Source organism: Oryctolagus cuniculus, chromosome 3, assembly GCF_051225735.1.
Source record: "Oryctolagus cuniculus isolate XC-2025 breed Fujian yellow rabbit chromosome 3, ASM5122573v1, whole genome shotgun sequence".
NCBI classification, from domain to species: domain Eukaryota; kingdom Metazoa; phylum Chordata; class Mammalia; order Lagomorpha; family Leporidae; genus Oryctolagus; species Oryctolagus cuniculus.
The window spans coordinates 93,369,598-93,383,742 of NC_142869.1; positions in this window are offsets into that span (position 1 = coordinate 93,369,598).

A 14,145-nucleotide genomic window follows, 5' to 3' on the forward strand; every position below is an offset into this window, starting at 1 on the left:
TTAAAAAAAAAAAGACACTCTACACTATTGATAAACATGTTTGGGATTCTCTTCTGGAAATATGAGGGAGCTTCAAAAAGTGCATGGGAAAATGAAATTAAAACAATGCACGGGGCCAACGCTGTGGTGCAAAGGGTTAAGCTACAGCTTGCAACACCAGCGTCCCTTATTGGAGTGGGGGTTCAAGCCTCAGCTGCTGTACTTCCAATCCAGCTCCCTGCTGATGTGCCTGGGAAAGGAGCAAATGATGGCCCGAGTACTTTGGCCCCAGCTACCCATGTGGGAGACACAGATGGAGTTCCAGGTTCTTGGATTTGGCCTATCCAGCCCTAGCCATTGTAACCATTTGGGGAATGAGTCAGTGGGTGGAGGATCTTTTTCTCTCTCCACCATCTGCCTCTGTTATTCTGCCTTTTAAATAAATAAATAATCTTTTTAAAAATTTTAAACATTTATTTATTTGAGAGGTAGAGTTACAGATAGTGAGAGGGAGAGACAGAGAAAGGTCTTCCATCCGCTGATTCACTCCCTAAATGGTTGCAATGGCTGGAGCTGGGCCGATCTGAAGCTAGGAGCCAGGAGCTTCTTCTGGGTCTCCCACTTGGGTGCAGGGCCCCAAGCACTCGGGCCTTCCTCTGCTGCTTTCCCAGGTGCATTAGTAGGGAGCTGGATCAGAAGTAGAGCAGCTAGGACTTGAACTGGTGCCCATATGTGTTGCTGGCATTGCAGCTGGCAGCTTAACCCATTACACCACAATGCTGGCCCCCCATTTTTTTTTAAGATTTACTTATTGGGAGCCGGTGCGGTGGTGCAGTAGGTTAATCCTCTGCCTGCAGCACCAGCATCCCATACAGGTTCCAGTTCAAGTCCCAGCTGCCCACCTTCCTATCCAGCTCTCTGCTATGACCTGGGAAAGCAGTGGAAGATGGCCCAAGTCCTTGGGCCCCTGCACCCACGTGAGAGATCCGGGAGAAGCTCCTGGCTCCAGGCTTCAGATCAGCTCAGCTGTGGTTGTTTTGGTCATTTAGGGAGTGAACCAGTGGAATGGAAAACCTCTCTCTCTCTCTCTGGCTGTACCTCTCTCTCTGTAGCTCTACCTTTCAAATAAATAAGTAAATCTTTTATAAAAAAGAAATATAAATAATCTTTTTTTAAAGAATAGAACAAGAGGGATAGAGATAGTATTATTATTAGCGCAGATACTGCCAATTGGGCCAAAGGGAACAGAGATAGGACAAAATAAGAGAGAGCTTTCAGACACTAGAATGCAAGATGGCTGTTCCTCCATTTTCCAATGACATGTTCCTCGTTTCTGTCTGAGATCTCACCAGAATCACCTTTAACCATCATATTTCTTCTGTTAGTCCCTTCAAGGCAATTCACGCTTTTAAAAACTAACACCTCAAACTTCTGGTAACCTCGTCTCATCACCTAGTTCCAAAGCTAATTCACACTTTAGGGATTTGTAAGCAGCATCTTGTCTGTTGGTAACAAAATCTGCCTTAGGGTTATCCAGAGAAACAGACCAATAACATATGCATAAGAGTACTTGGAAAAGTTTGTGCAAAAGTGGAATTAAAAGATATTTACTTTGGGGCAAAACATTTTTGAAATTTATGCACAATTTTTCCATACTGAGCATTTCTTATGAAGTTTTTGAAGTATTTCATCTATCTATCTATCTATCTATCTATCTATCTATATCTATCTATCTATCTATCATCTATCTATCTATCTATCTATCTATCTATCTACCTATCTAAGAGAGGGAGAGAGAAATACATGTATTATACAGAATTGACTCACACAATTATGGAGGCTGGAAAGTCCCAAAACTTGCATGGTGAGTCAGCAAGCTGAAGACACAGAAGTCAATGGTTTAATTCCAGTTTGAATCCAAATGTCTGAGAGCCGGCAGAGCTGAGGGTACAGATCGCACTCGAAGGTCAGCAGGCTCAACACCGGTGAACAGCTGGTGTTTCAGGTTGTCTGAAGTCAGGAAAAACTCTCTCCCTCTTAGAGAAGGGTCAGTCTTTGTTCTCCTCAGGCTTCCAGCTCACTGAATGAGGGTTATGCACACTAAGAAGGGCAACCTGCTTTATTTAAATGTGAATTTAAATGTGAATCTCATTGGAAAATACGATCACAAAAACATCCAGAGTAGTGTTAGACCAAATATCTAGGAATTCTTTGGCTCACTCAAGTTGACACACAAAATTAGCCATCACAAAATTCAATGGACTTTTCCCAAGCAAACATGGAATTGGCCATCTAAGGAGTCCAAGACTCAAACTCCGAATTATAGGTGTCATCAAACCTCCCATAATCTTTTTACAAATTAATTAATTAATAATGAAGGACAGAGAGCAGAGACAGACAGTAAGTTCCCATTATCTGGCTCACTCCCGCAGATGCATGCAACAGCCAGCACTGGATCTTGCCACGTCTGGGAGTCAGAACGCAATCCAGGTCCTACCCATGGGTGGCAGGAGCTAAATTACTTGAGCCATTACCTGCTGTTTCCCAGCATCTGCTTTGGCAGGAAGTTGGAGTCATGAGCCAGAGCTGGGACTCAGACCCAAGTACGCTGATTAGGAGTGCAGGCATTTCGATGGCTAGGCTAAGCCCCGCCTCTCTCCTGTAGTCCTAATAAGTTCAATCATTGGAAGAAGGATGCAGAGTCGGAAGAATTTTGATTCCAGTGTCACTGAAAATGAGAGATTGGTGAGGATGAAGGATGGGGTGAGGGGAGCCTCCATGTTTTTGCAAGCATTGATTCTACCTAGACGGCTAACCAATGTCTGGCCTTCCGCCAACACACCAAAGAGACGTTCCTCCACGGCATGCCTCCTCGGCTGGGAGCAGGATGACCCGCTGTGGTTACAGGCTTTATTTAAAGGTCCTCATCTTTGGCTGCTGTCATTCAGCTCTGTTACTTCTTCTTGCCTCAAACGCTACCACCTACAGACCTCCTGTACATTTACCGAGGACTGACACTCAGTTTAGCATCTTACTGATAATACAAGCCATAGTGCTAAGTATAATAATGGAGAGAATGTGAGTGACTCAGACATTGTTCACATAAATGTCCATATAAGATGCATATGTTTTCCTCACAAGACCTGTGATGCAGATCTAGCTGTCCTTGTTTCACGGATGGAAACTTCTTGCTACCATGCTGAGAGTTTCTGTGTTCTCTCAATGATTTCCACACCATGTTAACCTTCCACCTGTACTCAGCAGCTCCCTCTCCATCCCTATTCTGGAGACTGTGATCCCTTGCATTGGTTCCAGTTCCCATTCATTTGCTCAATTATTCACTCACTCATTTATTCATAGAGGCAACAAATGTCTGGTTTCATTCTGTCAAGAGATTTTATTTGCACAAACCTCAGCGAATGGAAAGCTTTTGAACCTGCAAGAGGACTGCATGAGCAGAGAGTGCTTGTTCTTCTTGATGGAGGCACATTTTTTAAAACTATTTATTTATTTATTTATTTGAAAGGCAGAGTTACAGACAGGCAGAGGCAGATACAAAAAGAGAGGTCTTCCAACCGCTGGTTCACTCCCCAGATGGCCACAACGGCTAGAGCTGTGCCGATCTGAAGCCAGGAGCCAGGAGTTTCCTCCAGGTCTTCCACGTGGGTGGCAGAGGCCCAAGGACTCGGACAATCTTTCACTGCTTTCCCACATGCATCAGCAAGGAGCTGGATCAGAAGTGGAGCAGCCAGGACTTGAACCTGTTTCAGTTTATGAGAAATTACCAGATTTGCAAAGAGATTGGGCAATGTTACACTTCTACCACAGTGTATGAGCATTTTAATTGCTCTACATACTCACCAACACTTGGTATTGTCAATCTTTTGAATCCAGCTGTTAAAATGAAGGTGGAGTGATCTCTCATTATGCTTTTGTTTGTTTGTTTGTTTTGACAGGCAGAGTGGACAGTGAGAGAGAGAGAGAGACAGAGAGAAAGGTCTTCCTTTGCCGTTGGCTCACCCTCCAATGGCCACCGCGGCTGGCACGCTGCATCCGGTGCACCGCGCTGATCCGATGGCAGGAGCCAGGTGCTTCTCCTGGTCTCCCATGGGGTGCAGGGCCCAAGCACTTGGGCCATCCTCCACTGCACTCCCGGGCCACAGCAGAGAGCTGGCCTGGAAGAGGGGCAACCGGGACAGAATCCGGCACCCTGACCGGGACTAGAACCCGGTGTGCCGGCGCCGCTAGGCGGAGGATTACCCTAGTGAGCCTTGGCGCGATGGCCTCATTATGGTCCTAATTTGCATTTCCCTAATATCCATTGATGTCGTTGAACATCTTTTTCATAAACATGTTGGCCAATTGTATATCTTCTTTCATGAAATGTCTATGTCTTTTGACTCTTGTTGATTGTTCATCTTTTTATCATTAATTTATAGAAATTCTATATTCTAGGTATAAGCTCTTCATCAGATGTTTGTATTAAAAAATGTTTTCTCCTAATGTCAATGCTTGCCATTTCATGTCCTTACATTTTGTTTTCAATTTTATTTCTCACTTCATATCTACAATCCAGGGTCTTCCCTCAATTGCTAACTGAAGCTCAAATAGAATATTCCATTTATTGAGCGCTAGCTCTGGGTCATCCACTGTGCTAAGCTCTCTATTCTCATTGGCCTCCCCTGCTATTCAGCACAATCCTGGGAGACAAATAACCCTCACCACAATGAACCCGTAGTGAAACAGAAACCAAACAGCTCCCTAGCATCCCCCAGCTCGACTTCAACAATGGTGCCAGTGCTGTTACATGCCAAGCCCCCACCTCAGGAATTCTGATGTAATTGATCTGGGGAGTGTGGCCCAGGCACAAGCATTTAAGATGCATTTTACTTTGGAATACACAATAACTGGACATACATATGGGGTACAGCACAATAGTTCAATATATATGAGGGGTCTTCAAAAGGTTCATGAAAAACGTGTATTGTGAAAAAGCTGCGTGGATTTCAAAATTTGCACCAAATTAAATGTATCTGTTAATTCCATTCTCCACTAATTGTTTGAAAAACACTCTGTACAATGTGTAATGAGCAGATCAGACTGACACAGCCATCACCATCACGCAAATGTTTGGCACTTCTTTGTGCTAGGAGCTTTCAAAACCCTCTCTACCAGCTACTTTGAAATACACAATTAATTGTGATCCTCTGTAGTCACCCTACTAAGCAGGGGTATTTTTAACAAGCTCCTCTACTGATTCTAATGAATCAAATGTTGGATTCTAAAGGTGCTCTGAGCCTCCCGCTGTGGTGCTCACGGTTTGACTCCTGGAGACTGCCGTGGCTGCCGGCACAGAAAGAGTTAAACAGGCCATCCCGGAGGCCAGCTCAGCTCAGCAGCTCCAGGCTGAGTGCAGAGAAAAGCAGCCACTGACGTACTTCTCACTGTGTGGAGATGCTTCGGGTTTTCATCTAAATCTGCTCTCTCCTCCACCCCCATCCTCCCAGGAGGCAGCCTACCCAGACGTCAGCTCACAAAAGCAGGTCCAATTCTGGAGGCTGCGGCAGCCTGGGGAAGCAGCCAAGGTGTCCTTGCAGGCAGGCAGTCACAACTCGGAAATGACGGCTGCACAGGGGTTTCACTGTTGCATGCAAATTGCTTCTCTGGCTGGCAATTTTCAACTCGCTGTCTTTTAATGAGGCTTTCTCGGCTCTCCCAGGAAAGCTGGTACCCGGTGGGGGAGGGGGCGAAGCTTTTTCTTTGCTGTTTCCACTGCTACTGTTCTGGCCTGCAGAAGCTGAGCCCCGGGTTCCTGAAAAGCCAGCATTATCAGGAGGAGGTGGAAGGAGAGCCAGGCAAGGGGGTTTTTCTGCAGACCCTTCTTGATTTTCTTCCCTGTGATGTTTATAGCTCGTAGCAATGAGTCCAGAAGATCTTTATTTGTTCTGGAATCAGAACCCTCGTCTCACTCAGTGGAGGATGGAGGAGAGGAGGAACTTAATGGATGCTTCTGCAATGCTTTGAAAATTACCATCATCACTTGAGTGTCAAAAACACGCAGAGTGTGCAAAATAATGTTGGATATTTTGTTCCTAGCCAGCACGCTTTTGCAGAGCAAAATGGGAAGCAAAAAGGCCCACCTCCGGACATCATACATCCCCAGAAATCTCAGGTGATTTTACTCTGCAGAACAGGGAGTGGAGCCAGGGGCTAGGGCACCTCCAGGGGTGGCTGAGGGCTGCAACACTGCATTTAGAGCGGTGGTTCTCAAAGTGTGGGCCCTGGGCCAACAACGGCAGCATTACCTGGGCCATGGTAGACGGGTGGATTCATAGGCCCTGTCCCGCACCTACCCAGCCCTCCAGGTGATCCCCATGCTCCTTACAGCTTGAGGATCACTGATGGAGAAGCTGAGCCCTGCTGGGTTACAGGCAACAGACAGGCAGGGAGGGCAGGGATCAAGCTATTTTCAGTCCCTTCTTTCCTGGTGTTAAGTAGAGGTGGGAATGGGATTGGAAGAGGCCCAGGGGGCAACCCCACCTAGAAGCAGGGGGAGGAAGTCTTGCAGGCCAGTTTCCTTTTGTTTTTTTTTTTTTTTTTTTCTGGCACAGTAACAGAGCAGCCACAGCAGTAGACTCCCGCCTTCAGTGTTGGAGGCACACACTTCTGGAAGGGCTACCTGGGAATGCCACAGTGAGGAGGTTTCTCAGGAGCAGTCTTACAGCCCATGGACATGGTGGCCTCCCCTGCTCAGCCCAGGGCAGGTAGATCTTAGCCTGCTACACGCTGCTGTCTACAACCTGGTGGCCCTGCCCCGGAAACAGGAGCTTAAACCAACCAACAGTATGTTTTCATCTTCAGAGCAAAGAAGAGATATGATGGGGTGGGCATTTGGCCTAGAGGGTAAGAAGAGATCCTGAGTTTGAGTCCTGGCTCTGCTCCTGACTCTAGTTTCCTGCTAATGTGCATTGTGGGAGACAGCAGGTGGTGGCTCAAGGAGTTAGGTCTCTACCACCCACGTGGGAGACCTGGACTGAGTTTGTGTCTCCTGGTTTTGGCATGGCCCAAACCCAGCTGTTGCAGGCACCTGAAGAGTGACCCAGCAGGTGGGAAATCTCTGTCTTTCTCTTTGTCTCTCTTTCTTTCAAATGAAATAAGTGATAGCTTAAGTGTATGTTTTTCACTAAGGAACTCTTGAAGATCTGCTCCAAGATTTGGTTGTTAACGAAGCAAAGCATTGTCCAAGCCTTCCTCATTGGTGGACTTTTTTTCTACTGAGGGTTTGGCACACACTCATCAGGACGTTGAAGAGAGTGCTGGGGTAGTCAGGAGATGCTGGCAAGGCTGAAAAACAAAATCATGCCCCAGTTTCTTGAGAGAAAAATGAACCTGAGTTCCTGCAACCCGGCAACAGCCACGGGGCCAGAAGCAAATCTGCAACACGTTGGAGCTGCTGCTGTCCATGAAGCTCTTCCAAGGCTGCCCACGACCCGCAGCATGCCTTCCCTGCCTGGCACTGGCTGCTCGCGGTGGAGACAAAGCCCAGACAGGAGGAGGGAGCGGACGGAGGCTTTCTCACGGCTCACTGTTGCTGTGCCGAGTGTCCGCTCCCACCACTCAGCCTCTGCGCTGTGTGTTCCTGCGTGCCTGCCAGCCCTGCGAAGTGTGTGTGACTCACAGCCTTCCTCAAGGTTAGACATTTTGGGCCTGGTGGTTATAAATTAGGACAAGAGGGTTCTTGGCACGGGATCCAGGAACGCTGGCCCCATGTCAGTGCAGGAAAGCTTCTCAGCTAATTGAGGCACAGGGGGAGCGGGAAGGCATAAGGGGCCAAGGCTCCTGTGCCAAGGACAGATGCAAAGCTGTCACCAGGCTCACTAATGGAAACCCTGAGGCTGGGCTGGGCTGGGCTGGGGCGGGGCACCGAGGCAGGAAGAGTGACTTGGCAGAGAGCAGCAGAGGGAGAGGAGTCCAGGCGCTGCATCGGCACCCAGGTGCTGCGCGCGGGGTGTGAGGCGCACTGGCCCATGGGCAAACAGGATCTGTGAGCCTGGGTCAGGTCTGCAGTAGAGGGATTCAGGATGGGAAAGAGAACCCTCTGCAGAGCCCAGAAGAGGGACTATCTTGAAAAGAGCAACGATTTCTCTGTCCTGTTGCTGGAGACCATCTTGTTCATTCGGTCCAGCAAGTTGCATTTCATGCCTGGTGTGCAGGTACCTGTGGCAGCAAGGTCATTCTGTAATGAACTGCAGGACAAGTATTGAGAAAGGGAAGCAAATGTAAGGTAGCCTCCTTGAAAAGCACAGAATGTTAGCAGTCAAGAGGTGACTGAGGGCAGAGGCCTCTGTTTCTAGCTGGGGGATTTGCATACCTGAAGGTCAAGAGGCAAAACAGTCTGGAGAGTGGGCATCGCGGTGCAGGCAGTCAAGTCACCACTGGGAATAGCCACTTCCCGTGTGGGTGCCAGTTCAAGTCCCACTGGCTCTGCTTCCTTCTCATCCATCTTCCTGCTAACGCACCTGGGAGGCAGTAGATGTCTTCCCTCCTTGGATCATGCCGCCTCTGTGGAAGACCCAGATGGAGCTTCCCGCACCTAGTCTCAGCCTGGCTCAACCCCAGCTAATGTGAGCATCTGAGAATGAACCAATGGGTGGAAGATCTCTCCCTCTGCCTGTCTCTTCCTCTCTGACACTCTGCCTTTCAAATAAATAAATCTTAAAAAAAAAAAAAAAGGCAGCAAACAAAAAACAATGTGCCTGGCTCACCATGAGTTCAACACAGTCAATAATAATAATAATAATATGTGGATTTATTAACCACACTGGTGCCACATTTGGTTGGGGGCATGACTTTACCATCCTGACGTGCTGCAGACAGCAAACATAGTAACATGAAAAACTCTCATCTAGTCACACAGCATTTGTGGGGCAAGTACAGTGCTGAGCTCACTGTTAGCAGGCAGCAGACAGCCTGGGAATCCAGGGAACGCAGGACCGTGCTGGCAGGATTACTCAATGGTGAAAGACTGAAATCTTTCCCTAGGATCAGGAGCTTGACCCTGCTTCTGGCCATGGAATTCTAGTTTTCACCTCTGCTACTCAACATTGTACTGGAAGTTATAGCCAGAGCAAACAGGTAAGAAAAAGAAGTAAAAGTTCTTTCAATTAGAAAGGAAAAAGTAAAACTTTGTCTTTTTACAAGTGATAGTTCTACATATAAAAAGTTCCAAAGAATCCACAAAAATAACGATTAGACCTAATAAATTCAGCAATGTTACAAGATACAAGATCAACATGCAAAAATGAATTGTACAAAGAGCAATCCATAAAGGAAAGTAAAATAATTCCAGGAACCAGCGTTGTGGTTCCGTGGGTTAAGCCTCAGCTTGAAATGCCAGTATCACCTATCAGGGTGCTGGGTCCAGTCCCGGCTGCTCTGATTCCAACCCAGCTTCTTGCTAATGCACCTGGGAAAGCAGCAGAAGGTGGCTCAAGTACTCGAGTCCCTGCCACCCATGTGTGAGGTGAGCATGGAATTCCTGGCTGCTGGCAACCCTCGGGAAACACTGGATATGGCTCATGAGATTGGGTTCCCGCCATCCACACAGCAGATCTAGATTCAATGTTATTTGCATTTTTGGGCAAACAAATGATGTGGCTTTTGATGTGACCAAAGCATCCCCCCTTCCAAATGGCTTAATTGGAAAGCTTTGATAATCCATTAACTACCCGGCCACTGTGATGTGGGACCAAACTCATGCTGAAAGCATGACGCAGGAAGGACCGCCGACTAGCCACGGCAACCTCTGCTGGGCAAGGGTCTCAGCTCACGGATCCCTTGACAACACCAGCAGCCATCCAACTGCTCCGATGTTTTTATGCTGGAGTACAACTGCTAATTCCAAATAAAGATAGGTGGAAAAATAGTTTTTGGGAATCTTAAAGTCTATTTTCTGCCACTGCCCGCCCACACGCATCTGCCGGACGATGGCTGAGAGCCCTCTGAGAGGATGGCCACTGCACGAGGACGCCTCACAGGAGAATGAGTTTCTAAAGCTAGAGGGCAAGCAGTTTCAACATCACTTTTAAACATTCATTATTTATTTATTTATTATTTGAAAGGCAGAATGACAGAGGGGGTGAGAGAGAGAGAGAGAGAATTTTCCAATTGCTTGTTCACTCCCCAAATGGCTGCAACAGCCAGGTCCGAGCCAGGCTGAAGCCAGGCACCAGGAACTCCAGGTCTTCCAAGTGGGTGGCAAAGGTCCACACACTTGGGCCATATTCTTTTTCTATTTTTTTTTTTTTTTCCTGTGGGTTTGCAGCAAGGGCCTGGCAGTTAGGAGACAGGATCCAGTCTGAGCCTTTCCCTTACCCATCCTGTGATCAAGCCTCTCCCCTCTCTGGACCATCACTTTTTTTTTTTTTTTAATAAAAGATTTATTTATTTCACTTGGAAGTCAGAGTTACACAGAGAGAGAAGGAGAGAGAGTGAGAGGTCTTCCATCTGCTGGTTCACTTCACAATTGGCCACAACGGCTGGAGCTGCACTGATCTGAAGCCAGGAGTCAGGAGCTTCTTCCAGGTCTCCCACGTGGGTGCAGGAGCGCAAGGACTTGGGCCATCTTCTACAGCTTCCCAGGCCACAGCAGAGGGCTGGATCGGAAGTGGAGCAGCCAGGACTTGAACAGGTGCCCATATGGGATGTTGCACTGCAGGCGGCGGCTTTACCTGCTATGCCACAGCGCCGGCCCTGGTACCATCACTTTAAGACTTTGGGACATGAGTACAGGAATTATATACTATTCAAATCAGAGTGGTTTGCTAAAGTCAAGGACTCCGCACCTAACTCAATTGTGGTGAGTCAGGTGGGGAGAAGTAATAAAAGAATGCAGAGAGGAGAGGAAGACAGGGCAAGACCATGGAAGATCTTACAGCCATGGTATGGTTTTGGGTTTTAAGTGCAACAGAAAGCAACAGAAGCTTTTCTAAAAGCAAACCAGTAACTCCGTTAAAGGATCACATTTGCTACCATGCGAACTGATTGGAAACGGACAAGAACGGAGTAGGGAGAGGTGTCATGACACCGCCGCAGTGCAAGGACACGGTGGCGACAAGATGCTGACAAGGACAAGGTGGTGACAGCCTTAACAAGGAGAAAAATGGAGGGATTCAGTATGTTTGGAGTGCCTGTCAAGAGACTGGTTGATCGGGGTGGGCGTTTGGCTTAGTGGTTGAGACACTGGTTGAGACCTCATCCCACGTTAGAGTACCTGAGCTGAACACCTAACTCTGGCTCCTGATTCCAGCTTCCTGCTAATGCAGACTCTGCAGGGCAGTCATGATGGCTCATACAGTGTTAGAGTCACCCACATGGGAGACTTGGGTTAGATTCCTGGCCCCTGGTTTTGGTCTGGTCTGGCCCTGACTACTGTAGGGACTTGGGGAGTGAAATTGTTGATGGGACCACTCTTGTCTCTTAAATTAAAAAAAAAAAAAAAAAAAAAAAAAAAAAGGTCGTGGATGGATTATAATGGAGGTGAGATATTGGTTTGGTAAGGAAAGGAGGAATCAAGATCCCGAGGTGAGAAAGATGAGGCTAGAGTGAGCGGTGTGGGATGGTCAGGAGGCAGTCACATGTTAGGGAAAATGCAGGAAAAAAATTCCATTTTGCACATGCTACACTGTGGCTTGTGCTCAACAGAGCAGCACATCCAGGAGAATGGCTATCAAAGCCAAGTTCTGGGCTTAAGTCACCAGGATCCAGATGGTATAGAGGCCCAGAGGACCTAGGGAAAACTGTGAGAAGTGTATCATGTGGGGTAAATGTTAGGCAAGCAAAATTCTCCTAGAGACAGGTACTTTGTTCTTGCAGTCAAGTACTACAGTAATAAACTGTGACTGGAAGCGTGCACTGACAGCTGCGGTCTAGAGAGCTGGAAACCTCCAGCTCTGGCAATGAATGGGCACTTGAAAAGTGGCTATCACACAGCCAGGAGGATGACTCCTAGGATGATTACCTTCTAGGGGTAATCTGGGAACTGAGACTGCTTGAGTTGGACACTTGTGAGGTATACTTAGAGAATCTAAATAACCACACTTTTATTCCATAATGAACTGCCAAAATAGAATCCCCTCTTTTTTTTTTTTTTTTTGGACAGGCAGAGTTAGACAGTGAGAGAGACAGAGAAACACAGAGAAAGGTCTTCCTTCTGTTGGTTCACCCCCCAAATGGCCGCTATGGCCGGTGCTGCGCTGATCCGAAGCCAGGAGCCAGGTGGCTCCTCCTGGTCTCCCATGTGGGTGCAGGGCCCAAGCACTTGGGCCATCCTCCACTGCCTTCCCGGGCCATAGCAGAGAGCTGGACTGGAAGAGGAGCAACCGGGACAGAATCCGGCGCCCCGACTGGGCCTAGAACCTGGGGTACTGGCGCCACAGGCGGAGGATTAGCCTAGTGAGCTATGGCGCCGGCAGAATCCCTGTTTTTAAAGCATCCAATCTCAGACCTTTGAAATGGCAGAGAGCAGCATTTGCTGCAAGTTCTTCCTAACTGTGGTGGGTTCTAGTGGTCCTGGAACCTTTTCAGTGAGTGGCATTCTCTGTTATTTCCTTGGAGCGAATGACACTGGGGAAATAATTTCCTCTCCCTTACTTGACAGGTGGGAAAGTAAATTCTGAACTTCTCAGTCTAGCCATTTGTTCACAGTCACAGTGACAGAACATAAAGTGTAGGCCAGTCATTTCCACCCTCTGTGGTAATCACCGCCTGGTGAGTGAGTGTCGGAGCAATGACAGCAGTAAACAAAAGAACTGAAGCAAACTCCAAATACTAGCAGCTTCACTTTTGGAGATCCCGATTCCAACAGCCTGCGAGAGACCGACACACGCGTATTTTGAACAGCGCTCTCTGGTGATTTTGCTGGGACTGGGAAGGATGTGTCCTCGGGCTTTCTTTCGTGTCCTTGATATTCTGCTTTTCACCTGGTCACTGGCAAGCTCTCACCACCAAGCTTATTACGTATCTGTCCCTCCCTGGAATGGCTCTTCTGAGGGAAATGAAACCCCACGTGAACAGCCCCGCCCCCTTGCTCCTGTCTTCCCCCGCCCATAGAGATGCCACTCTTCTTTTCCTCAGTCTCCTCCTTCTCCAGCAGATTTCATCCATCCCAACAGCCACAAAGGCTTTGGGGCTGCTGCCACCAGTCTCCCCTCTAGGCCTGCCTAGACATCCAAAGTAGCAAAATGTTTGCACTAGACAGTTCTCTAAATTGTTTATTAAAAACATGGGAGTCCTACTGAAGCAGAGTTAATCCAACATCCTGAGCTGCAACACTGGGGAGAGTGGCAGTGGCACGGAGGTAATCCAATTACACGGATGCTGCGGCAGACATCCTATGGGCTTCCTGTGACTCCCATTGCCTAGTATCTATGCCTTGCATAATCCTGCTCTTGAGTGTGGGCAAGGCTGATGATCTGCATCTAACCAACAGACTATGGCAACAGCGAGACTTTGCAGATTCACTCTGTAATCAGTTGACTGAATTCAACAATTATGCATCAAGGACCGAGGTCTTCCTTGAAGTAAGAGCCTCAAAGTAACAAACTCTCCCTTACTGGCTTCAAAGCAATTACTGAGATCTATAGCTGTAAGAAAAAGAATTTTGTCCCAACTAAGGAGCTTCAAAGTGGATGCCACCCACTTGAGCCACCAGGTGAGCAAGGATTCCAGGCATCACCTTGATTTCAGCCTTGCACTAGATTCCTAACCCATATAATACATGTGTTGTTACCTAAATTTTGCCGTTTTACTCAGCAGTAGGTAACTGACATAAATATCCTTTGCTGAAAGCTGAAATCCTGCATTGTCGCTAACCTGAGCTCATGCGGTCATGACAAAAGCTACTTCTAGCAGTAGGAAGGAGCATATGAGGCAGGTATTAAGTGTGTGCCCTTGACCCACAGTGGCCCTGGGACTGAGCAGAGGAACAGTGTCCTTCTGTACACTACTGATTAAATGTTTCCAACATTGCTAAATGGCAACATCATTGCTCTAGAATGTGCTATTTGGATACTGTGTGTGTGTGTGTGTGTGTGTGTGTGTGTGTGTGCTTGGAGGGAAAGTAAAGGTTGAATCTAGGCTTGCCTGTGGATAACAGGTGTTCTCTGA